At 38.6% G+C, this 24,912-nt stretch overlaps 1 protein-coding gene across 3 annotated transcripts in view; it reads right to left on the reverse strand.

Annotated features, from left to right (window-relative positions):
• The window catches only part of CTPS2 (CTP synthase 2), an 81,763-nt gene that overhangs the window by 24,672 nt on the left and 32,179 nt on the right, over positions 1-24,912 (reverse strand). The gene's annotated exons all lie outside the window — the stretch shown is intronic.

Consider the following 24,912-nt stretch of genomic DNA (forward strand, 5'->3'; position numbering starts at 1 on the left):
CCTCTAACTCACCTTTACTAAAGGGTTTCTCAGATTGCCTAAGAATCCACAAAATACTAAATTGCCTTGTATGAAGAACACGCTATTTAACATGACATTTAAAGAAGAGGATATACAAATACTGGTTTTGATGACTGAGGCAGGTGGGTCAAATGGAATCCAGGATGGTGGGACTCAGGGGATGTGAGAAACAATGGCTTAGTGGAAGGAGTGCATTTGGTTTTGCTCAGTTTGAAAAATCCTGCTAGGTCTCACAATCATGATTAGACGAAGTCTGTTTCAGAGAGGTAAAACAGTTCAAAACTGTAAGAGTTGAGCTGAAACTATGACCTACATGTTTGTATTCACATATACACACTCTGTGAGTATAATTGACAAAGAGAGGTTCTAAATACAAATATTCACACATATGGGTAATCTGGAATTGGATTTTTATTAACCTTAATTTGCCCTCTGGGAGTAATGAAAACAATTTCTGATGATACACTTCATAAAGTGAAGTTATTCAATTTAGAAGGGATGGTGGAAAGTGCTTAGCCTTTGGCCTTGTGCCAATGCATTTCAGCTGTGCAATTATCTCTGTATAATCTTATACCTTCAAAATGTTATTTATAAGCTATATACTCATTATAAAATGTCACAAGCAGAAGTTGTGATCAAACCAGTGGGATATTACAGATCCCCTAATTACCTCCCAAATCACGAAGGTGAAGACTATGCAGTACCTCCAGCTAAAAAAACCCCAACAAAACACAAACTAAAAAAATAATAAATCATTCATTAGATCTTTATTACTTCAAAAAAAGACGAGATTGTCTGCTTTTACTTTATTTCCTTACATTTACTTTCACTTCTTTTCTGAAGTAGCGGCCACAGAAAACCAGAGGACATCAGAAGCAGTTAAAATGTATACAGCAAACTGTGTGTATATGTCTAACACTCTGACCTTCTGAAATCAAACGTGTTCCAGGAGGTGTTATTCACTTGCCTACTCCCATACAACAGATAACCTTCAAGTTGCGCTCCTGACTCTTGTCAAATGGAGATGAAGTGCTAACAAGCAGCTACCAAGGACTTCAAGTATATGCTTCTCTTCTAATTACAAAAATTACATTTAAGAGCTGTTCAACAAATATTTGACAACAATGAGGGATTTTTGTTGTTTGTTTGGTTTTTTTTATATTTGGAGGCTAAAGTCAAGATTAGACATTCCTTCATTCTCAAAAGTGTATCAAGCACCTAAGTACTGTCCCCTCAGCTTTAGATTTTTCTTCCTAAAAATTTGGGGCAGGATGTTTTGGTCGAATTTTGCTAACTGAATCACGGTAATAGTCAGGTACTTGGAGTCACCCCCCCTTCTCAGAAAAAAAACAGATTTCACTATTTCACCTTTCAGTATTCGCTGTGCTAAGATATTCTATCACAACATTTCGAGCATAATGCCATAAATAGAAGACGGCATGGGGATACAATGAGTGGGATGGTGACTTCTTGAATGCTCAGCTCTTAAACTCCTCAACTAAACCACTGGCTCCAAATGAAGTGGACCTGTCTATGCAGTCCACAGCAGATTTCACTAATTTGCTATGCTTAAAGGTGTTCTCCAGGAAGACTCAGAAACATTGGTTAGCAAATATATGGTCTCCTTCATTAAACAGAGCATATCAGTTCAAACAGGTTACAGCCGCACTCTCAGTTCTTCCTTCTTTCAGTAGGCAAAAACAATCACTGGATGCTCATAAGTCCCAATAAAGCTCTAGATAATGGCCCAGAATGAAGCTCTGCAGGCTTCTGCCACCCTTTGTGTCAGAACTCGACATGGGGCTGCAAGCCCAACAAAAATTCCAGTGGAGAAATGGCCTCGCAAGGAAGATCCAGGCATTTTTCCTCAATTTTTGCCTTCTGAAAGGCCTGCTTCCTTGCCTCAACAGTTACATTAGTGGGGTCTGGGGCACGTATTCAGAAAGGATGCGACCCTTAAAACTTTCACTAATGTCTGCTAAGTCTTAATTGAGGTGCCTTTTAAGAAACACTGCACGATACAACTGTTCAATCCTATTTATATCTGCAGCAGATTTTCTGCCAATGTGACAGTTGTATTGAGTTTCAGCATCAAGCAGCTTAACGTGTGTCCGTGTTTTGTTATAGATACGTGCATTATAAACCATCTCTCCGTCTTCCCCAAAATTTTTAGGCTTAGGATAGTAAGAAAATAGACAAGGCTTCAAATATTAATTTTTGTAGTCTGGTGAGGAAAGGAGCTACTTATGAAGTAATACCTCAGAGCTACTCTGACTCTGAATCTTCCTTTTTGATCTCCTCTCTGGCTCTGATCAACTTCTGCAACACAACTATCACACGCAGCCCTCAACCTTTACGTATTACATGAGTTTCTCTGCAACAAAGTCTATGCAAGAAGCTTTTGGAAGCAAAGTGGCACTGCTGCCCTACAGCCCAAGGACAGTAATAAGTATCAGAAAAGCAACTCATATTATGGAAAATTTTGCTGTATTTTACAGAATTTATTTGATCAGATAAAAGATGAACCTTCAAGTGGTGGTTATTTTGAACAACTGTGCAACTGAATGCATTCTTCAAAGAGCTTATGCTTCCTGCCACAGAATACATCAGCTCTTACTATGCATTAGCTCTTTGAAGAGCAGAGAACAGCACAGAACAACAGGCACCACAAGCAACAAAAAAGCATCAGCAGAGAGGGTGGGAGAAGGGATAAGGCATTAATTAGGTCTTTCTTACCCAAATCTCTGGAAAACTGCTAACGCTACAGGGATTTTACAGAGATCATGTATTACCTGGCAGACAGCCAGGTAAAAACAAATAATGAATCACTCTGCACATTCTAGATATAAAACAGTCCGATCAGTATTAAATCATGCTACTGATGAACAGTAACTTTAACTACCCATGAACTGCAATCTTCCTTCAGAAATCTACTGCTTGGATCATTTCATTGTCATTTGGAAATATATAAAAGCTAATGAGAAAACCTCTGAAGCCCAGACAGTCAACATAGAGCAACCAAGGCCCCAAAAACCCAACACCTATCATTTTACTAATCACCCTAGGCCCATTAAGTTTTGTCTTTGTTTTGCCTCACATCTTGCAATGCCGTTCTGAGGAATACATCCACCTTGATTCCTTGGGGGGATCTGTTTGGGTTTTGTTTGGTTGCTTGGGTTATTTTTTTTGCAGGGGAGGGGATATGGGGATGGAGGGAGGAAGGAGACATTACTTGAATGACAATTTGGTAAGTCAGCTTTGGAAGCAGGTTTTTAGGTTTTTTACTTTTTTACTCTGTCCTAGTCTGGTGAGCAAATGATTTGTCACTGCTGAAAGAAACCGCTATACAGGTAAGAGCTGACCAAAGCACGAGGAGAAGCCCCGACCCTAAAGATTAACTGAACACTGAAAAGAGGCTGTGAGACACTCGGCACACGAGACGCGCAGAGGGAAAGCCCACAGGAGCAGGAAAGACAGTGACAGATACTGATGAACATTAATCCCTGCTGAACACAGCTATGAAAAAACCCCAGCAACACAAACTGACAAGGACTCAACCCAAACTAGAGGAACCCATTCTTTTATTGACTCTTGTATCATTCCTCTGCAGGATTAGTCAGTACTTGCTGGATTCGATTTGATCTGTTTCAATCACAAGTTCATCAATAAACAGACCCAGCCACCTACAAATGGGATGTTTATACTAACATTTTGGAAACAATAGTAAAAACATTTTAAAGAAAAAACTGACAAACACAACACTAAGAGTGGTACTGACAGCTTCCAACTTGGCAAGTAAACCAAAAAGACACTCTTTGCCCATTAATTCAAAACCAGGAATTTGACATTTTCAATTACTGAAAGAAGGTGCAAGAATCACGTATCTGCCAGAACCCCTCACTCCCTTGTTCCCCAAAGATATCCTAGTTCCAAGCTAACTCCATCATTGCCCACCAATCTTAAGCACTCAGCCCACTAGGATGGAAGTAGTTGCCATAAAGCCACTTGCAGACTTCGGACTACACAGTGCTCTATTACTCTGGCTGAAGAAATGTTTGTTTTCAAAAAGATGATCACTGTCATGTACAAGATCAAAGCAGAAATCATCAATAGCTGATTCATGCAGCTACACAGTGATAGGAGTAACCAGCTTGAAAAATCCCATCCTCTGCTCTCTTTGCTAAACTATGGAACAGTATCCAAATATTCCAACAAATATCAGCTTAAATTTCTTAAACTCTTAAAATCCCATAGCATGTTACTGTTAACCATTTTCCAGTTCAGGCAATCCTTTTTCCAGAGATTTTTTGTTTCCTATTTTAGAATTAAGTAATTACCCTAGAGCGTTTATACAATTAAAGCCTAAAAACTCCCTAAAATAGATTCTGCCTGATTCTGATACAGAATGTTTTGTAACATTTTCTTCAGAAAAAGTCATAGAGGGTGTAACTCCTTTTTCAAACACTGCTTACTCACTTATAAGCACAGTGCAGTGAACTGAGAAAGTTAATGGAGATGTTGATATGCAAAACCCATATAGATATTGCTTAACAGCATTTTAAAACTCATTCTAGTTATTCCAACCACATGTCTCAGAGTCAGCTTAAAGACTTAATCAAGCAGAAATGTTCAGACCGTTAGTGTTAGCAAAAGGAACAGGGTCAGACAGTGCTGGCTATAGAAATACGCTGGGGTGCCAGTCATGCCATGCCAGGCAGTGCAGGATTTGCCACAGACTTGAATAACTCAAAGAAAGTGGAAAAGTGTTCTTAGGCTTTGGATTGGTCCAGCTCGCATTAACAATTAATGACAAAATACTCACTAATTTAATTTCAGAAAGATCAGCATGTCTGTAACTAGGAGAAATCCTTCCCTTCCTACTGCATACATCTATTTAAAAAATTAGAACTCTGTCACTGCCTTTGACAGGGACTTCTCCAACTCAAATTGCTAGTAGATGAAATTTTGCCCTTACCAAATTCACTTAAATCCACAAAAGATACATCAGGAGGAGGAAGGCATGAAGCAAGTCTGTGTTTCTGAGCATTCTAAAGCAGAGGGAAGAACCTACAATGGGAGACAGAGCTTGATCCTCTCTTCATCGAACATCCCAGCCACAAAGATGAGATGGGGATAATCAAACACAGCCCACGACTGTTTAAACAGTAGTATGCGCGATGGTCTCTGACTCAGAGAATTATTATACCCTACAGGCAACTGCCATGAAGACTCGGCCACGGAGAAGCCCTGCTAGCTAAGCTATGCAAAGTAGCCAAGGAGACATGAGATTGTCCTTAGTAGAGACAAAGCACAGTACATGATGTTTTACCCTTAAAACTGTCCACAGTGTTCTGTACTTCCACCACCCTGAGTTATCACACATGAGCGAGCTCCCATTCCACTTATTTCTCATTCATTAACAAGGTAGCATTAGTTACGATCACTTCATTATCAGTTATCTCTGCCTTCAGCAAGCAAGGCAGAAAAACAATTTGCTTACTTCAAGGAAAGTAAGCCGGAAAATTGCTTACTTAAGTGCCCACTGCTCCAGACCTTCACTGAGAAGAATTTCTGGTATCAGCTTCCAGGCAATGCTCAGTACCATGACCCGCACTATCATAGTATTTCTTGAAGAAATTACGCTCATTTGCCATAAAAATCAATATCCTCATAGGTAACATGAAGAGAACTAGCAACTGTTTTCCATCCTATTTCCCTAATGTAATAAGACCGCTTCCAGACTTGCAAGCAAGACTGCCTGGATTCCAACCACTGTTTGTTCTCACAGAACAGTGTCACCAATCACCCTGACATCCTGTCCATCTTCCAGATCTGCCCAGTGGTGATTTGGTACTTGATGATCAGAGATGCAGAAACCGAGTCATTTCTTTTAGAAAGGAAGTCAGTGGGCAGCATGTAGAAAATTATAGATTGACCTATCTTAATTTTTATTCTACTTGGAAGGTACTTTTGTTGTGGTATAAAACTTTCCAGGTAACTTCAGAGCTGAGAAGAAATCCCTGCAAAGGTCCTGGATCAGTTGAAAGAATTCTTTTGAGTAATATATCTCAAATGCTAATCAGAACTGCAAGCCATGGCCGCTTGTTTCTAATTATTTTTTGTAAGCCACTCTCCTTTTTCAGGCCTGCCAAGACAGGTGCAGAGACATGTTTGACATAAATTTGTTGAAATTGTGTGTATACGTGCTAAAATATATCAGTTGTTGAAATGGAAATAAAAGACATCTTTCATTTACTGGAGATGGAAAAGCATCTTATCGAAAGGATAGCTATTTGAATAGAAAAACGTAAGGTAATGGTATAATATTGTTCTTTGATATTGAAAAAGAGACTGGAAGTTTTCAAGAGCTCTACTCCCAGAAGAAAGTAAGATATGCAAATGCTATCTAGAGCTTGAAATCAATGTCAGTTATAAGAATACAAATCTGAACATATCTTTTCTTTTTTTGTCATTTAACTTCTAAGAGAAATGGCTTTATTCTGTCTGCAATTCAGCCTAATAAATCATTTTTACGTACTCTGACAACATATGCTTGACTGATTAACGACTTCATGCATGCATTTTAAGGTGACTGCACCAACTATCTTTTGTTACTGTACATATGATTAATATATGTTTGATTAATATATTAATATATTAAAATAACTTCAATATTAAATTGAATTTTTAAACTGAAGGGGGAAAAAAGATACTATCACATTGCTTGATATTGCCACAAGAAAATGCCTTATTTTGAATTTGGAGTAAATGAATGAAACAGAAATAAAAAAGGATTCTAGCTCCATGAGGATTTCTGTGCTACAGACATGGTAGGAAGCAGCCCGTTACCACTCTTCCCACAATTAGGATACCATGTTTCATATCTTTCCCAAAGATTAGTGGCAGACCATGAGCTTTAACGATTGATTGATCACCTTTCGAAAGAGACACCAGAATTTAAAACATGACACTTCTACATCAAAAAGACAATCCTCTACTAGCTGAACTAAATCTCTGATAGGTGAGCATTTTTATGAAAATCAGTTGAATATAAGGAAAAAAGAATACACTTACTCAGGAAAAAAAATCCCTAATGTTTAACTCCTAACTTCTAAGACCAAAAAAAACCCACAATACAATCCAAGATCCCAAGTAAAGGCAAAGTAGTGAGAAAATATCTTGAAACACTTTAAAGACACTGCTGAGCAAACCTGTTAAACTTCTACAAGGCATTTTGCAGGTTGTGTATCTTTGCAAAAAAATCCCACTGAAGTTGTAGACAACTGCAGACAATTTGTGAAAGTAAACGTTACTCTACTCCTTGTGCCAAAATCCCGTGCCAATCTAATTCATTTAACAAGCAGCTCAGCTGAGTCCACCCTGCAAAACCACACAAAACAACCAGCTCATGCCAACCACTGTAACCTTTAATTGAAGCAATTTGTTCTGATGAGCAAGTCTATTTTCTTTTCAACTCTGCTTTTACATTTAAGCTGTAAATTTATAGAAATGAAGATAGATACAGGTAATGAAGAAGTGTAGATAATGAAAGCTAGAGTAGTCCTCATACTCATTTACAGTGTAGTCATGCTTCTTCCTACCTTCCATCTCCTTTTCTTTGTTTTCGTTTTTGCATTTTGAAATGGGATCTCACAAAGGATCACAGCCAGGAATAACAAACACTGCCAGCTAAAGTAACCGGTTTTAGAAGGCAAACAGGATCAGTTTTAGCGTTTAAACAGACATTCATATCTACTACGCAGATATCTTGTAATATTTTATACGCATTTTTGTATTGCACTCCTTCCCTCTTCCCCTTTGGAAGCTTCTGGTTTTGTTTAACTCCTGTTTAAATGTCACGCCAGTTCCCTCATCTCTATCATCCAGTAACATTCTGTTCCCCGTAACAAAAGCATACAAAATAAAAGGAGCTATAGAACTGAAGTTGGCCACCACATTACTTAGTGGTCCTCACACTTAATTTACTAATTTGAGACATTCTAGTAGTGATAATCTTATGGACTAAATGCATGACAGACATATTATAACAGGGAATTTCTAGGCAGAAAGCCTCTGGCACAAACACTGTAATTTTAACTACTACCACTTGTCTTCCATGGCATGCCCAAGATAATAAAAGTACCTTGTCCTATCAAGTCTCTCATGCCTGTAATTTGGCCTAAATTACAGAGAACAATCTGAATGCTGGATATCTCATTAGTCATAAAGAATGGACATTTAGTCCTTTGGAAAGCTCTCCAGCAAAGAGTTACAGGATTTTCTTTCCCCCATGGAGTGATAGCAGTAGTGGAGATTACTTTCATGAGTCGTTATCCTCTCCCCTACACACATCATAATATTTCTCATTCCAGCTGGAAAACTGTAAGAACTAAAGCAAGTGCTGTATATCATATAATGGTAATCAAGGCACTGACTTTTAATTCTAGGATTTCCTAAGAATACTGTGAACTACGTAAGAACAAAAAAAGGAAGACAGCATAGGTAGATAATTACGATGATACAACTTTAACTAGTGAGATTATCTTGCAAAAAAGTACCTTGGCACTTTCACTAGTGTCTATCTAACAACAGTACATATCTCACAAGCTTCAGAAAACCAAAAGAAATTATATATATTAATATCACGGCAGAGCTCAATTATCTTAATTACCTCTGCCAGCCATTTCAGGGATGCTTTGTACAAGCTGTATATTACATTTAATAGTTTCCTGCTTCCACACAGAAAACTTCAGCTGGCCAAACAACATCTTGCCTGGAAGAATCTTAGTTCCGGTATAAGATTTATGACATACAATCCAAATCCTTTTTATTTCAAGCAGAAGCTACGAGTCTTCCTTCTGAGCAGGATCCCTCCTGTCTCGCTTTGTCTGTTCTGACTGCTCCAAAAACCTGATAAACATCACTGTCCAGACCTTAATTTAATTCTGCACTCCTTGTGATCCTCCCCCTAGCACATTAACTCTATCCCCTTCAACATCAAATGACAAGAATTCTTTGGAATTTGCTTTCCTAAATTGTCTTTATACAGGTAGTAGTGGTCAAGTTCAGACTCCGTTTAAAAAGACAAGTGGCTTGACCAGTTGCATCCATGCCACCTACATTGTCAGAGCTCAAATGTTAATCACTTCCTCACCCAACAAGACACCAGCGAGCACCACTAGGATGCTTGGATTCAACTACGAGGTCCAGAATTAACATGACAGTACAGATATACCTGTGCAGCTCTTGTTTGATAGCAGGTCATAAAACCAGAATTGCAAATCTACATATTCATTTTTAGAGATGAATATGGTACATACTTTTAAAATATAATCAGATAGGAGGAGATACACACAAGGAAGTAAGAAGAGAAGCAGAGAGGATGTGTGCATGCATGTGGAGAACCATTAGCAAAAAGACCAGAAAGAAGGAGAAATGGATCTTCAGATTATTTCTCATTTAGCAACAAGATGGCAAAAGCCTACAAGAAATATTTTACCAATATTGTTTCTAAGAAAGTAACATCTGTAGAATAATGTCACCTTTATAATAGCACATTTCAAGTAGGGATTTAATAAATGTGACATCAGATGAACACACCCAGCATAATCCAGACATCCTCTGTGAAAAGTGTGGGTGGCCGGGTACAGATCAATTCAACAGATAATGCAGTCATCCACTCAAATGCTACAAATATTTACCAAGCAACCAGCAAAAGATATTGCCACACAGCAAAAGTTCTAGGCCGAGTCACCAACCAGCACAGTATCACACACAGCACGCAGCGAGCACAGCAGCTAGCTCTCATACAAAGCAACACAGAACTGCTACAACCTCGCAAAGGCAAAGTAATCAATTATTTAATGGTGCCCATACAAAATTCATTTTTATCCTTCACCTGCACCTCTAGTATTTTGTGTCCCCAATGGCAGAATTAAGAGTCGGAGAGTACGAGAAACAATTTTTAGTTAGAAAGCCCAGGTCTACAGTGAATCACTGTCCAACCCAGTTCTGCAAATGCAGTTCTGTTGTTCAGTGCGTAACTGCACAGTACGGAATATCGTATCAGCACATAAAAGTCAAGGATGGGAGGCAAATAAATACAGAATTAAGAAAACCGAAAACCTCATTTAATAAAAAAGTCTTCCTTTGGGAGGAACCTTTTTATTATTCTTCTGCCTCGCTTCCAACAGATAATTTGCTAGTGGGGTACTCCTTAAAAATAAAACTTTGGCTGACAGTTTTTCTTTATTTTTTATTAAAATTACACTGTTCAGAACACAATGAACAGATCACTCACATCTCATTAAAACCACCCTCCAATACAACTGTGCAACTGATCTCAATTCCTCAGGTTTTTCTTGCCCGTGCACTCTTAGGTGCAAGTTCAATTCCAGTTCTCACTCCTGGACGTCTACAAGGCTGTTAGGAAGAGGGTGGAAATCCTCAGCTGCTGTGCAGACCTGCAGGTATCAAGCCACTTTACAAAGGCAAGTGTGTTTCATTACCTCCACTTGGTATGAGAAAAATAAGGCAGACTAAGCACTTTGTTTAACCTAGCAGAACCAGGACTTCTCTGACTCCTACACTTTAGAAACAAGGCAACTAACGATACAGAAACTCACACATTCCCAGGTGAGCTTCTAACAAGGCCGGTGTCTTAATGTCACTTGGTCAGTTATCTAGGTAGGAGAAACTTCTATGGAAATGGCATTCATAATATTGAACAGGATTTCATGTAGTTTTCCACACATGAGCTGCAGTATACAGGTAATCTATTTCATGTTTCCTAACTTTTTTTTCTTTTTTTCATACACAGTTTCTGCAAGCTTGTTTGCGTGGGTGTTTTTTTGGGGCCAGGGGTGTGGAGGAGGTGTTTTGGAGGCATTATATTCAGCAATGTAATCACGGTATTAAGGGATCTGGACAACCCCCTTCCACATTTACTCTATTTCATTGATCAGTATTGCGTTTTTAACTTGCCAAACAGGACAACTGTGAGGAACTAGTTTACCACAGTGCTCCCAAGTTAGTCCCCGTGTGTGGGAATCACCTCACATAACTTTGTCCGCATAACTTTCAAATAGATAATTTAAGGGACCCACCTGAGCGCTCCTCTCTATAGAGAGCGAAGCACCTCCAGAGGCCAATAGATTCCAGCTGGAGAATCACACCAAAACGTGTGGCAGCCTGAAATCCTTGTCTAAGCCATAAGGCAGGCAGTGCTGTTCTGCCTGAACATGTACAACCTGCTTGCACAAGAGGGTTTTGTGAATGGCCCTTCCACATCCATAATTCATCAACACTAGATATACCTCCCCTGGAGCATCCATAGTTCATACTGAAGTGAAACACTATTCAAATATATTGCAGCGTTACCAAGACAGACTTGGGCATACAGCCCTCCGTAAAATAAATGTTCTCTGGTTATTAAATCAGGCACTGACAGATACTCACCTATGTCCGCTTCGTCCAGAAAATTGTTTTGTACTTAGCATAAATTTTCCTATTTGATTTACAATTAGTTATACATAATTCCTTATGTAAGTACTGGAAAGGTCAAAGACTTTCTGAAAACATAACCTGCAATTCTATTTAGAAAAATCCTTCTTATGAAGAAAACCTTAAGAAAGGAAAAAAGTGGGAGGTTATTAACAGCAAGAAGGCATCCTTCTCAAAAACTAAATCCATGTCCAAATGAAGATAAACACACACAAATATTTTTAAGTTGAATATATAAATACCAAATCATTAGTCCATCCTAAAATATTTGAGAAGCAACTTTTAAAAGGCATCAGTAACTAAATTATTTTTAATTCATTTTCATTTAAGGTGAAAAATCTGTTATTCTAGAGTTACTCTATTATCAGGATTAAAAAAATAAAACTCATACTCAAAGAAGCTATCACGATGGCATTAAAAAATGAGTATTTTGCTTGTGTGCACTGTCAAGGAGTTTGAAAGACATTCCCAAGCTAAAAACCTTCTTCATGGGAGACTAATGTGCCCATTTCAAATTGAAGTGTTAAAAGAAGTGATTACAAAACAAATAGACAAAACAGACAGTAAAAAAAAAACCAACACTGGAAATGGATGGTACTCGCTCAATTTTGAAGCAATTGAAGGGTGAAATAGCTAATCTAGTAACTGTGGTGAATAACCTCTCATCGACCTTGTCACGCAAAAATACTCCGAAGTCGCAAATGCTACAGAGGAGATACAGTCTGAAACACCTAATGTCTGTGCCGTGCAACTTGAAGAATCTTTAACAAAAATATAGAAGTAGGGAGCACCTGGGCAGCTTTAACATTTTGGGACATTGCCAGCAAAGATTTTGTAAAGGGAGGTTGTCTGTCTGCCACCTAGCTATTGAAGTTCTCCAGAGAAAAAGTACATGGATAAGGGAGATTTGGTTGATAATCGAAGTCCACTTTGATTTCTAACAGACGTTAGAAAGGCACGTAAAGCATGTCATCAAAGACTCATAAAAAACTAAGCAGCTATGAGATTAACACACACAAAATACAGTTAAAGTACAAGAGTAGAATAAAACATAGTTTTTCACAGTGGAGGAAATTCACTAGCAGAGTTGAACAAGGCTCTAGGAATAGTATATTCAACTTATTTGATAAAAAGAAAAAAGAACGAACAGTAAGTGACAGCCTGCTGATGACACCTAATTTACTGAAGGTAATAAAGATGATGGCTTACTACAAAGAATCATGAAAGGACCTTCTGAAATTTAGTGATGAAAGATTAAAATGTCAATTGAAATTCAGCAGAATCAAATATAAATCCATGCACAGGGGATAAAACAAGCTTAATTTCACATCACACTTACAGGCTTTGAGCGCATCACAGCCCCTTGGGAACAGGACCTCAAGACTACAATAGACAGTTCTATGAAGATGTCAGTTCAACACTCAGTAACAGTCAAAAGCTATTCAACATTATTAGCAATTACAAAAGGAAGAAAGACCACAGTAGAGGAGATCATTGTAACACTTCTTATGTCTGTGCTGGCCACAGTTTATACTGCGCAGTTTAGATCTTCCAGTCTTCTCCGGTTTGAAAACATCTGAGCTATTTAAGTTGTAGGAAACAAGAAAATATTCTGTAGAAGCATCACTGTACACCTGCTCTATTATATGTTTCCACAGATAATTACTCATAAATGATAACAGAGACAGGCGATGGGCCAAACGGGCCTCTGACCTAGATGGAGCTGTGGTCTGACACAGTGGGCTTTTCTTAAGTAAAGGTGATACCATAAAATGCACTGGAGAACACCAAACAAATTTCCTACCTGTGATATAACCATAAGTGTGCTTAGTTCACAAATATATTTCATCAGTTCAATCTGGATTCTAAGAGGAAAGCAGGGTTCTTTCCTTTTAATTCATTATCTCAAATAAAGGTCCTCCCAGTGCTACTTGTCATTTGAACTTCAGATTTTGATGAGTTTGCAGGGACATGGTGGATGAAGAAGAAGTTAAATAAATTAACTGAAGAAAGAATCTTTAGAAAACTTTTTCAGTTTTTTGCTTAAGTACTCTAATGCCCCCAAGAAGACAGAGACAATTACATGTGTCTTGCTACTTAAAATCCAGCTCAGAAAACACAGGCAAAAGGCAGTTAGGTTGGGTGAGAGAGTGCTAATATAAATATATTCACCGCATAACGGTGCTAATGGTATTGAATTTCAAAACCAGTAATTTATTTGGTGTTACAGAATTCATACACCATTCATATACCATCACTTACAATTCCACATTCACAGTGAAACAGCAAGACAATGCAAACCTTGCAAGAAGCCTAATTATCTCTATTTAAAACGGATTATTTTCAGGAAGTTCAGAGTATTTTTTTGCCATAAGACCGAAAAGTTTTGCACAAAGTCAAGCTGTGCAAGAAAGCAATGGTTGCTGATCTGCATTCTCTGCAGGCACAGCATGTCTGCTGTGATTTGTCAAAGCATTTTTTTCAGTTTACAGATTGAGCAATACTGAGGCTTTGTTATTTTTGCCAGGCTCTTTGGCAACTGTTGGGTTCCCTTCTCATCAGTGAAGACCAATGTTAACAGTTTCACGGCAAGTTACATCTCCGATCCCTATGCAGGCTCTCTGTAATTAGCCAGGCCAAATTATAATCCCAATGGAAGCCACAGTTAATTAAATTATATTATCTTTTAGCCGCAATGCAATAATCACTAAGTGGTTTTATCTACATATTTTCATTATTTTCAAATCAATATTTCCAGATTCTTCACAGCTAGATATTAGGGTTTTTTAATCCTAGGGTGCAATGGACAACAGAAGGTGAGTGTGCAGAGGTGTTGGGAAAAATCAACTTTAGTAACATCTCAGAGGAAAACCAATGTTTCTCCTTGTTTGATGTTTTGCTAGTTCTGACACACAAAGGCCACAGCATGCACAGGGATCTTGGGCTTACACAGGTCTGTTCCAAACTGATGCTAGCCTTAAGGCCGAGCTCCGCATGGCACCTGGTGCACACCCTTACAAGCTAAATACACTTAAAAGTTTCTTATAAAATCCTCTCCACTCTTGATTCTGAATCCTAAGAAACTTCGTAAAGCTATAATTTGTTACAGCTTAGCTGTGAACTTCTGTGTATTACAGGAAAGAAAGGAAAGCAAAAAGCAAAACCTTTCTGTCTTGAAGGCAAGACTAGTTACTAACCCAAAATAAATGAAACCGGCTCTAAGGTTGAATCTTCAATTCAACTTAATTGATAGTCGGGTTCCTCACCAGCACAACTGAGAAATGAGTTATGATTGAGAGTGATAAATTGTTAATTTCAGTTTATAACAAAATGCAAATCTACTTCTTTGAAGTTCTGTTTTACAGTTCTTTATAAATTCCTCATTTGATCCATTTGTGTAAACTGAGAACTTCCACACTACTATGGCTGTTACTTATTGAATTTATTATAATTTGGCTTTGATTTAGCAATCACATTAGGTAATTAGCAAATCTAACGTTAAGCTAGGTACACATGCACTATTCCTTCTTGACTACAGTTTTTGTTAAGTAGCAATAGCTTCATTTCTTTCAATAGGCCATAATCCCATATAACATATTTAGACAACTTATTGCTCTATACCGTTAGTTAGACAAGGGCCACTCTTCTCATACACCTGATTAGTTCCCTCTGATTTAATATTTGGGTTTCCCTCATGTCCCAGGGTAACTCTTGACTTGGTCAAAAGAGGAGGCAGGGGGAGACTTCTGTTAATTTGCTTCCATTGTCCCAAATTCACGTATCAGAGAGAACGGACAGTTTTTCATGGTAATTTACTTAAACAGTTCGACAGTTTTCCTTTGGAAAGAATTTCGCAAATATCTATTGTATCTACAAATCAACACATGAAAGTGCTAACAGATGACGGATTTGTATGCCAAAGGTAAAGCTGTTACTTTGTAACATCGTTTTTGTTATGCTTCACATCGGTAATGAAACGTATCCCAGAATGCCACTAATTATCTGATTTTACATGGCATGGCATACTTGTAGACTTCTGACTGAGAACTAGCAACTACTGGAGCTCAACCAGTGCATATAAACACATCTTTCTCTGAATGTAAGAGAGAGCTCCAAGGTTCTCACCACTACGCTACTTCTCCTCCTCCACATTTTGCACTGCTCGGTCTGACAAGGCCGGCAAGGCTGATCTAGTTGTTCTTAGAGTGCTGAAGATAAAGAAATTGAACAGAGAGATTCAGAGGTTGAGACCAAAGAAGCCTTGTAAAATGACCTCCATTTCTTTCCCCCTAAGAGCACCTCCCATGGTTGCTGCTGTGTTCCCCAAACTTACCTGTTCCTGGAGGAAAGCAGGTGGGCATTTCCTAGCACAAGCACCTTTACTCAGTATTGTGTGTGGCACTGTCTCAGTAATACCCTTCTGCTTCAGCAGCAAGGCCAACACAGCTGCAGCAGGGTCACAATGGCCTAGAGGGTCACTGCAGCACAATTCTGATAGAAGACCTCAGTGCCCGATTTCTAGGGGCTTGAGCATTGTAACTGTGCTGGGGGCCCCCTGTCTCCACGCAGTGTACAAAGACATCCACACAAGAGCGCACGCCGATCCATGTGGTCAAAAATTCAGAATACTCATTCTCCCAGCTCCTGTTGTTTAATGTAAAAGGCAAATTTGTTTCAGATAAAGAAGCCAGAAACCAGGTTTCCCAATCTTCCCCACATGTACACAAAGAGAATCAAGAGTGTCCTATCACATCACCATACCATCTCAAGCTGTAGGCTTGCTTAAAAAGGAAGTGTCACTAACTCAAATTATATCAGGCTCCTTTCTATCAAATCATATTAAATAAATTGTGAGAATATGTAATGGATTAGGCCCTTCCAGGATCGAGACAACCAGATGTGTCATTTCTGACCCACTAGTAGGGTTATCACATTGACAGACAGTAGTACTGGACTTGCCTGAAAAGAGGTTATAGGTATTTCTAGGCAAGAAGAAAGCTTGCAAAGGAGCTTCTTACTAGTATTTTCACACTTTGGGATTTAGGTATCTCAGTGCCAAGTAATTCCTACATTATGTGCCCATGTGGTTAATTAGGTGCACCTCTAGACCTCTAGTCCATCAGCTTTGCATTAAGAGCAACAACAATGCTTTGAAAGCAAACTACAGAACTTGATTCTATCTCTCCTCATCAGTTTAATTTTCAGAATGAAGAAGGGTTCTTAGATACAGCTGGGTACCTACATCTAAAGAGTCCAGGCACCTCCAAGGTCAGGGGACAGCTGAGAAAAGACTTGATCTCATCAGGAAAATAACAAACTTGCTAGTGCCCCCTGTACAGCATTACCTTACTTATACTTTTTTGCCCTACCTGAAACATTTTTGTCACTCCTCTGTAAATGCATATGTGCCTTGCTGGAATGGAGATTTATGCATTTTTAAGCACTATTAAGAATGCCACAAAAGAAATCCGAGTTTAGGAACAAACAAAAAATTTTAGCGTTTTAGCAATTACACTAACTGTAAATTTCAGCTGTAGCAGTAACAACCTTATTGCACTGCTGCATGAGCCAACGTTCAGAAAGCGGAAGGATAAAACCCCTTCCTGAGACACGTTCTCCCTCAAAACTGCCTCATGTAACATAGAATATCTATATCACAGGTAGTTTCAGCGATATAATAGTTTGTCTTCCAGATGTCTTCATGTGGCAGCAAAAGCTGACACATATAGCTACAATGAATAACACAACATCAATTTAAAGCTGACTACAAACAACGCATCATATGAAGTCATTCATCCCTGTAGCAGCCGCACCCAGTCCTGTTTAAGGAGACACCTTCAATGTCTCATTAGGTGTATGTCATAGTATAACAAGGGAGGGCCTGGAAGAAACTCTTGTCAGGATAACCCATATAGTTCAAGTTTAATTTGTGAGATGAGACAACCCTTTCACACGTCACCATTGCAGGTTTTACAAACAATGGCAATTTTAACATAAGAAATGCATCACCTGTGACACACAAAGGATTTTACAACCCATCCTCAACTTCCATCTAACAGTTCCATACCTCAAAGCAATGCCAGGTTCTCTACAGTGGCAGTAGTGCAGTTTTCTGAACTTCTCACCCATAATTATTTGATCTTTTTCAGAAAATTTGGTAACTGGATGTTCCTTCTCTCTCAACCTGTCCTTTGTCTCCTCCTAGCCTGACAGTAAGAACCCATGGCAATAGCAACATTGAAAAGCTGTATCACAACTCCCCTATTTGCACTAGAGTTAGTTCCCAGATCTGCCAACATACACCTTGAAAAAGGTCCCGTGTAGTAGACTGACTATCAGGATCCCAACTTTAAAGCCTTTTCCTTTTTGCAGGTGGTGCAAGAATGTCTGAAGATGACTGCAGTCGCAAGACTGATTCTCTGCAGAACTCACCAAAGCCCTTATAGTCAAAATGAACACACATCATGGTAGCAGCAGACATCTGCATCTCCACGGCTTTCCTTTTATTATTTGCAAATTATCTACAGTACAACCACCTAAAAAAATATTATTCCTACCGATCTATTATTGTACATATTCTGTATCTAACTTCAGATGCAGCTAGAGATTGGTATTTTAAAACAGGCATAGACACATATACATTCTTTATACTAGCATTGGTTCTATACAAATACTGCTCTGCTACTTTACTTAATAAGAAATCAAAATTATTTGACACCTGTGCAAGATTTCTTCGCAAATCAGTTAAGAAATCATATGTTCCACAGAGTCCCTAATCCAGCCCAACTTATTTTATTGTCCCATCCTCCTTCTCCACTTCCACTCCAGAAAGTTACCAAAGTTTACAAGGGCTTTGATCCAGTGAGTGACGTCTGGAAGCTAGAGATGATGCACAAGCAGTACAGAAGTAGAAATAAGTGAATATGAAGCACAAAACCACCTCCTGCTCTTTCTTTCCAAATGCACAACATCCACAAATATATGTTCTCAATTATAGCCGATTTCACCTTGACAGTAGACACTTCTGTACTGCGGTCAGGCTGTAACATAAGCCTCACAGAGGTTCCTCAACTAGCTTTAAAGTAGTTAGGCTAACATACAAGTAACAGTGATGCTGCTAAAATAAAATACACCAAAGAAACTGGAAAAATACTGGATGGTTAGGGCGTTAACCTATCAGCAAAGGATTAAACAGGATGACCGAGATAGTTGTTGCCCTCAGGTGACAGCCCCACCCCTGTTGAAGGTGTCTTGTGCCTTCCAATGATGACAGTGAATGGCATAGAAATCTACTTGTAGACCAACCCAATTTATAGTCCAGCACGTTAAGGTAAAAAAGGAGCACAGATTCACATACCATTCAGCCATCAATGGTGGCAGGAAGGATGTGACAAGGGCAAAAGAGATAGCACCTGAGTTACCATCCCACCCACTTAATCCATCATTAGACAAGCATGAAGACCGTGTGACCATGATGCCATAGGCTTCACCACTCCTACCACTAGCAGTGGTGCCCAAACTTTAGTCATCCCTGCAGCTTGTATTCTCTTACTCTCCAACGTGATTGGAACTGCTTGCTCCAAATATGCCAGCAAACCAGTTTACTAGGGCAATACTCAGCAACAGACAATTTTGAATGAATATTGAATCTGCAGACACCATCACTGAAAGCAAATGACACACAATCATCCCAGGGACATGTGTGTCAGATGCATCCCTAAACAGACTTACAACACATCATCAACTTAGTTCTTTTTTTGCTAATGGCTTTGTATCTAGCTACAATAAAAATGTCAATTCCAAAAGGATATAGTGTTTACTAACATGATTTCTCTAGCCCAGGGCAAACCCAATTGAATTATGTGACAAACTGAAGGAACAATACATATTCATACATCCAAGAAAGAGCAGCAAAACACTGTAAACCAAATCTGGACTGCTGCTTCTACACTGGGAGTCAGCTTGCACTGACATCAAAGCTTGATACCAAATGCTGTTCTTGGCAAAAGTAATATATTATCTTCCCCTAATTTTGTTCAAATTCTTGGTCAGTGACCAGAATTCCTTACCCCTGGATATCATCCTGCCATTGCTGGGCTGTGCTGGATAAACTGTACCTATTTCAGAATAGCACTTACATCCTGCAAAGGGGTCTTCTGGCAAAGACAGTGTACTGGGGCCTGTCAAACTGAGTTCTGCTGCTGATTACGATACAGAGTTAAGAGATACCACACAAATTATTGGAGGAGGGCACTGTGGTCTAAATGAGAGAGAAGAGGAAGAGAGTTGGGAGACCAAGCTACAAACCCCAACTCTGATGCTCTCTTTACTCTTCTCACTCTGACAATGTTTTATAGATTACAGTGCCTTGTGAATAAAGCTAAACTGAAGAGACCCCAGATTTGGCATGCAACTCTTGAGCAGGTCACCTAAATTTCCAGACATTGGTCTCTCACTTCCATGGGAAGATGTTTCAGTAAAACTGGTTATGCTATTTTGCAATTTGATGGTGTTCTTTAATGAACCCTTAACAAATTAACAAGGCTAATGTGCCGAATTCCTTGAGTTGTGATCCCTTGAAATACAGTTCTTCTTCCATACTACTAAGCATCTACTACCTCTTCAAGACAGGGAGGGGCCTTTGCTACAAGTAAAGACAAGTCATTTGAATACTTAAAGAAAAAAAGTTCTGCAAATACTGTAGTGTCAACAATACAAATCAGGCACACCAGCTTACTGACACAATTTTCAAAAGGGATAAAGCAGTAAGTGTGGTGACGCTGCCACAGGCAGGAGCTGTAGGCAAGCAGCCTTATCATGAAGCAGCAGACTTAGAAGATCACCTGGTCATGCGCTACTAATAAAATTTCATCATCTACCAAAGGTGGAAAACAAGATGGAAGGAGAAAGATGTTTGTTTTGCATTTTGTTTGCAGAAAGAATAGGAAGAGAAAAGGACTTATGAGTATCTTACTCTCACGAACAATGATGGAGTTCACGCCTCAGTTTGGTGTATGGGACTTGCCCTAACCCATACAATGCAGTCTAGACCAGGACTCCCAGACTGGCTTGCATCACTACCACCATCTACTGTAGCAGCAGTAGAGGTTCTGCTAGTGATGACGGCAGCAGCTCTTGACTTTCTGTTGAGCCAAAAATCAAATACAGGAAAAATGCATTTCCAGCTTCATCCCTCAGTTGGACTGGACAAAGATTGGGGCACGCCTGATCTCTGATCCTCAAACTAATGCCAGGCTTTTGCGCTGAATTTTTTTTTTTGCTGAATATTTGTCCTCCCCACAAGTTTGAAATAAAGTGTCAAGAAACTTGACAGTCTTCCACTATTAAAGACCTGTATCCTGCCACCTCCCTGAAAAATGACATTAAGGTCCTCCTCATCAACCAAGTGCTTCAGGCGCTATTTAAATTTGCAACACCATGAGCCCCCAGAGTGGTGAACAAGCTGTACAGCTTTGGACATGGCATCTCAAGCAGGATAAGAACCAACTGGACAAAGCCAAGAAAATGAGTAGATCCAAGAAACAGGACTCCTAAAGGAAGACTAAACTAGCAAGGATTTCTGAACCAAAAAAGGAGGACAGAGGTTTTCTCAAATAAGTTAAAGGACATCTTAAGAAGGAAGATGATAGGTCTGTTCTCCCTATCTGTGGAGACAGGAGAAGCAAGGGGCTTAAGTGTAACAAGGCATGTGGACATTAGTAACACTGTCTAATAGCAAAACAAGGAACCACAAGGAATGGACCAGATAAGGAGGTTGTGGAGTCACCGTTATTTAAGGCACTTAAGACTATGTTAAGCAGACATCCAACATAAATACCAGTGACTCCACTCTAGGGCAAAGGGAAGAATGAATTATATGATCTCTGGAGGACTCTTCTAATACTCTTCTCTATGACACTTAGGGAAATGAGTATAAGCACATACAAGCAGGTTGCTAATGCAAGGTGTATATCTACATGATTCATCTAGCAAAGCTTGTCTAGTCTTCTCAGGAAACCTCCTACTTACCTGTCATGGAACCCTAGACCCATATATCTGCAGTACCAAAAAAACCCTTCCCAACCCATCCGTCTCCTACAGACCCACAAAGCTCTTGGCCCAAAGTCGTAAGTGATGCAATGGTGGTTGATCCTTAATAAGAGATGCACAGCGTGAAAGATCTAGTAAGTAATCCTGGAGCTAAGCACCCAAAAATGACAACAGCAGATATCAGACAGATTAAGTAGCATGTAAAAGCCAGAGCCAGCAACTCAGCAGTTGCAAAAACAACAGTGTTGGGTCATGAAGCATCAGCCACAGGCTGAATATCACTCAAAAATGCCCCACAAACCATCAATGGAATATTATTTTAGAACTTGCAGAACACGACACTCAGTTATGAAGGTGTTCCCAAGAAGGAACCATTTTTCAGAACCTTAGATTCACCTTTCCCATTTAGAATGCTTCAGTCTTTTTCCATTCACATCACGGACTGTTGTGATTCTTAATAGTATCAACCAAAATTTTGCCCCAGATCAAATTCATCACTCTTGTGCTAAGAAATAGCACAAAATTTGGAGAACTGGCTTTGGCATTGGTGATTATCGACTCACACAAAGGGCAAGTAGCTTCTTCATTTTTTATTTGCTTTTCTGGATCTTTTAAAAACAAATTTATATTTACCATTTTCCAAAAGACCACTATAATAACCAATGATATACATATTCCCATAGGAGCCTTTTTGAGGCTTCTCTGGGTGTGGTACATCTTGAAGTGTAAAATACACAAATTTAAGAGAGAAAACCTCTCCAGGGTGGCCTATAAAGACCAAATAAACCTACATCAAGTTCAGTGGTGAATGCTGATGCTGATCCATTTCAGAGATAACAAAAAATATTACTCATTTCTGTTGCTAAAGTATCCTATTCCTTTGACTATTGAAAGCACAATAAAACTAGTGCACTGACTCAATGACAAATGCTAGTTTCATAATTAGGGTGGAGCATGCAAGCAACTATAAAGGTTGCCCCAATCTGAGACTCTCACTTCTGCTGGATACATTTGAAAGCTCTGGATTTTGAGTGAGGTAAGCATGACCTAAACATATTGGGTATTTCAAATCTTTGAACCTAACTTAGATTATTTTTTTTTCTTGGGAGAGTTGATCCAGTTTTACAGGAAGAAAAAAAACAAACACCCCCCTTTTAATCTAGGTTAAGTATTAATTTCAAATGGTTAGTAAATGAATGAACAGGGTGTCAGATGTATTTCAAAATTCTGATGCACAGGATTGTTATTGTCTGCTTTGTTTGCAGCTATTCTTCAAGACAACACCGGAGAAACATGGAACATTTACTCAATGATAACCTTCTGAAGTATTTTACCCAGTATGCTTTAATGGAGGGTAGCACCAGTGCACTGTCAATTGGTGGGCTGAAAAATCTACTTCAGAATCAATTTGCACAGTATCTGAAGGTAAGCTTCACTCATTATATTCACTGTGCTTCCTATGAAATGGATAGGAAAAAGGAAATACAGACAGTGATGTTGCAAGGCAGATTATTGTGCCCAAATGTTTTCACTAACTCCATAAATAATCCTTAAATAAGTGTTGGCTTATAAAACTTGATTCACATTAACGAACAGTAGCTCCAAACAGATATCTGAGTAGGGAGTTTATAACAAAGCCCTATGCAAAAATCTAAGAAGCTGTTTTGGTTGGGTTTTTTATGTAAGCTAAATTTCACCCAGAATATTGCATCTAAGTCTTATAAAGTATTTTTTGTTTCAGTCTAAATAATAAATCTTGAATCTAGAAAATATATATAAAAATCTATAAACTAAGTAAATTAGTAGGACAAATTTAAAAGTAACAGACATGAGCCAACTTCTATCTAGATTAAGTTCCCACCATCAAAAAATAAAAGGTTTGCTATTCCAGAAAGATGCCAAGTAAAGAAAAGAGATGCCACCAAGCTAGACAGAGACATACCCACTTCCTGTAGCTGGAAAAAAATCTAGGTTCCGATTTCATATATATACTCTGCCAAACCTTTCCTGAACTGCATTAGGACTCAATTTAGATTCTTTTGCTCAACATATCCTCAAATACTGTGTTTTAGATAGCTGACAAAAGTAATTTTTGCTAAAGGTCTGAAAGAAGTTGCCTCAAAAATCCAGTATTTTGAGAACTACAGTAATCCAATTTAGTCATTTCATTAACATGAAGTGGCTAATTAAAAAACCCCAAAACCTAATAAAACACAAAGGTTTTTTCCCTTAAAAAACATGTCAGAAATTAATTGCCAAAAATTAATAGGACATGTGATGCCAATTCAGAAATATAATGCTTTTTACATTAGCTGTAGACAATTTGGCACCATACCCGTTTTCCCACATATGTAGAAATGGAATTGCGCAGGAAAAGCAATACTGATGTCTTCTGTCTGGATATCAGACATTTTCAAGCATCTGCTTTGCTTGCAGAACTATATGGCACCATAATAAATCAACGTAAAAGCAGGATAGGACATTACAAAACATGCATAGACATAAAGTATGAAGAAAGAAAACATTTTAAAAATTTAAATTATAAATCAAAACTGGTTTTATATTAGCTAGCCTGATCAGGGATGTTATCAGAATACTCACTGCATCAGGATGTTACAAGCACTCTTACCAGACATGACAAATAAAAGGAGCTACTAATCTAAACTAGATTTAATACATTAGCAAGACATTTTCAACAGTATTTCTAGTAAAGAGAGAAAAAGCAGAGGGAAAGAGACTCTCAGATCCTCGTCAAAAGCCTAATGAAAGTAGCGACATGTTTTCAAATAGTGTATGCAGGGCCAAAATTAGTATCTAATAAAGCAGTAGGTGGTATACATATTAATTTTTATTGGTGACTATGTACACGCTGCAGCTATTCCATCTGCTCAGTTTCCTAAACTCCGAATTTACCCACAAGACTGAAGTATTCTGTTTGAGTAATACTTGATACTTCTCAAATGGTTATCATATCTTGGTTAACATTTCTGGCAGGCAATAGCAGGCACTGTATTTCTAGTTTAACCAGTAAAACTGGTAAATACAACGCTACCAGTAACATCTTCAAGTAACACTGACTGTTATCGACTGCATCACTTTTTGGCAACATTCCTCATACGAAAATAGTCGTGGCAATCTATTTATTTCATTCTTTTTTTTTTTTTAATTCTTTTCCTATAAAAACAGGATTCATTCTCACTTGACAACATAATTAAATCTTTGGACAAAAATAATGATGGAAGTGTCAGCTTTGATGAGTTTGTGATGCTTATAAAAAAGATAACCGGTACAGGACAGTAAGGCATCTGCAAGAATGAATATCACTGCTTTGACGGAGAA

The sequence above is a fragment of the Chroicocephalus ridibundus genome, chromosome 1, assembly GCF_963924245.1.
Source record: "Chroicocephalus ridibundus chromosome 1, bChrRid1.1, whole genome shotgun sequence".
In the NCBI taxonomy this organism is placed as follows: domain Eukaryota; kingdom Metazoa; phylum Chordata; class Aves; order Charadriiformes; family Laridae; genus Chroicocephalus; species Chroicocephalus ridibundus.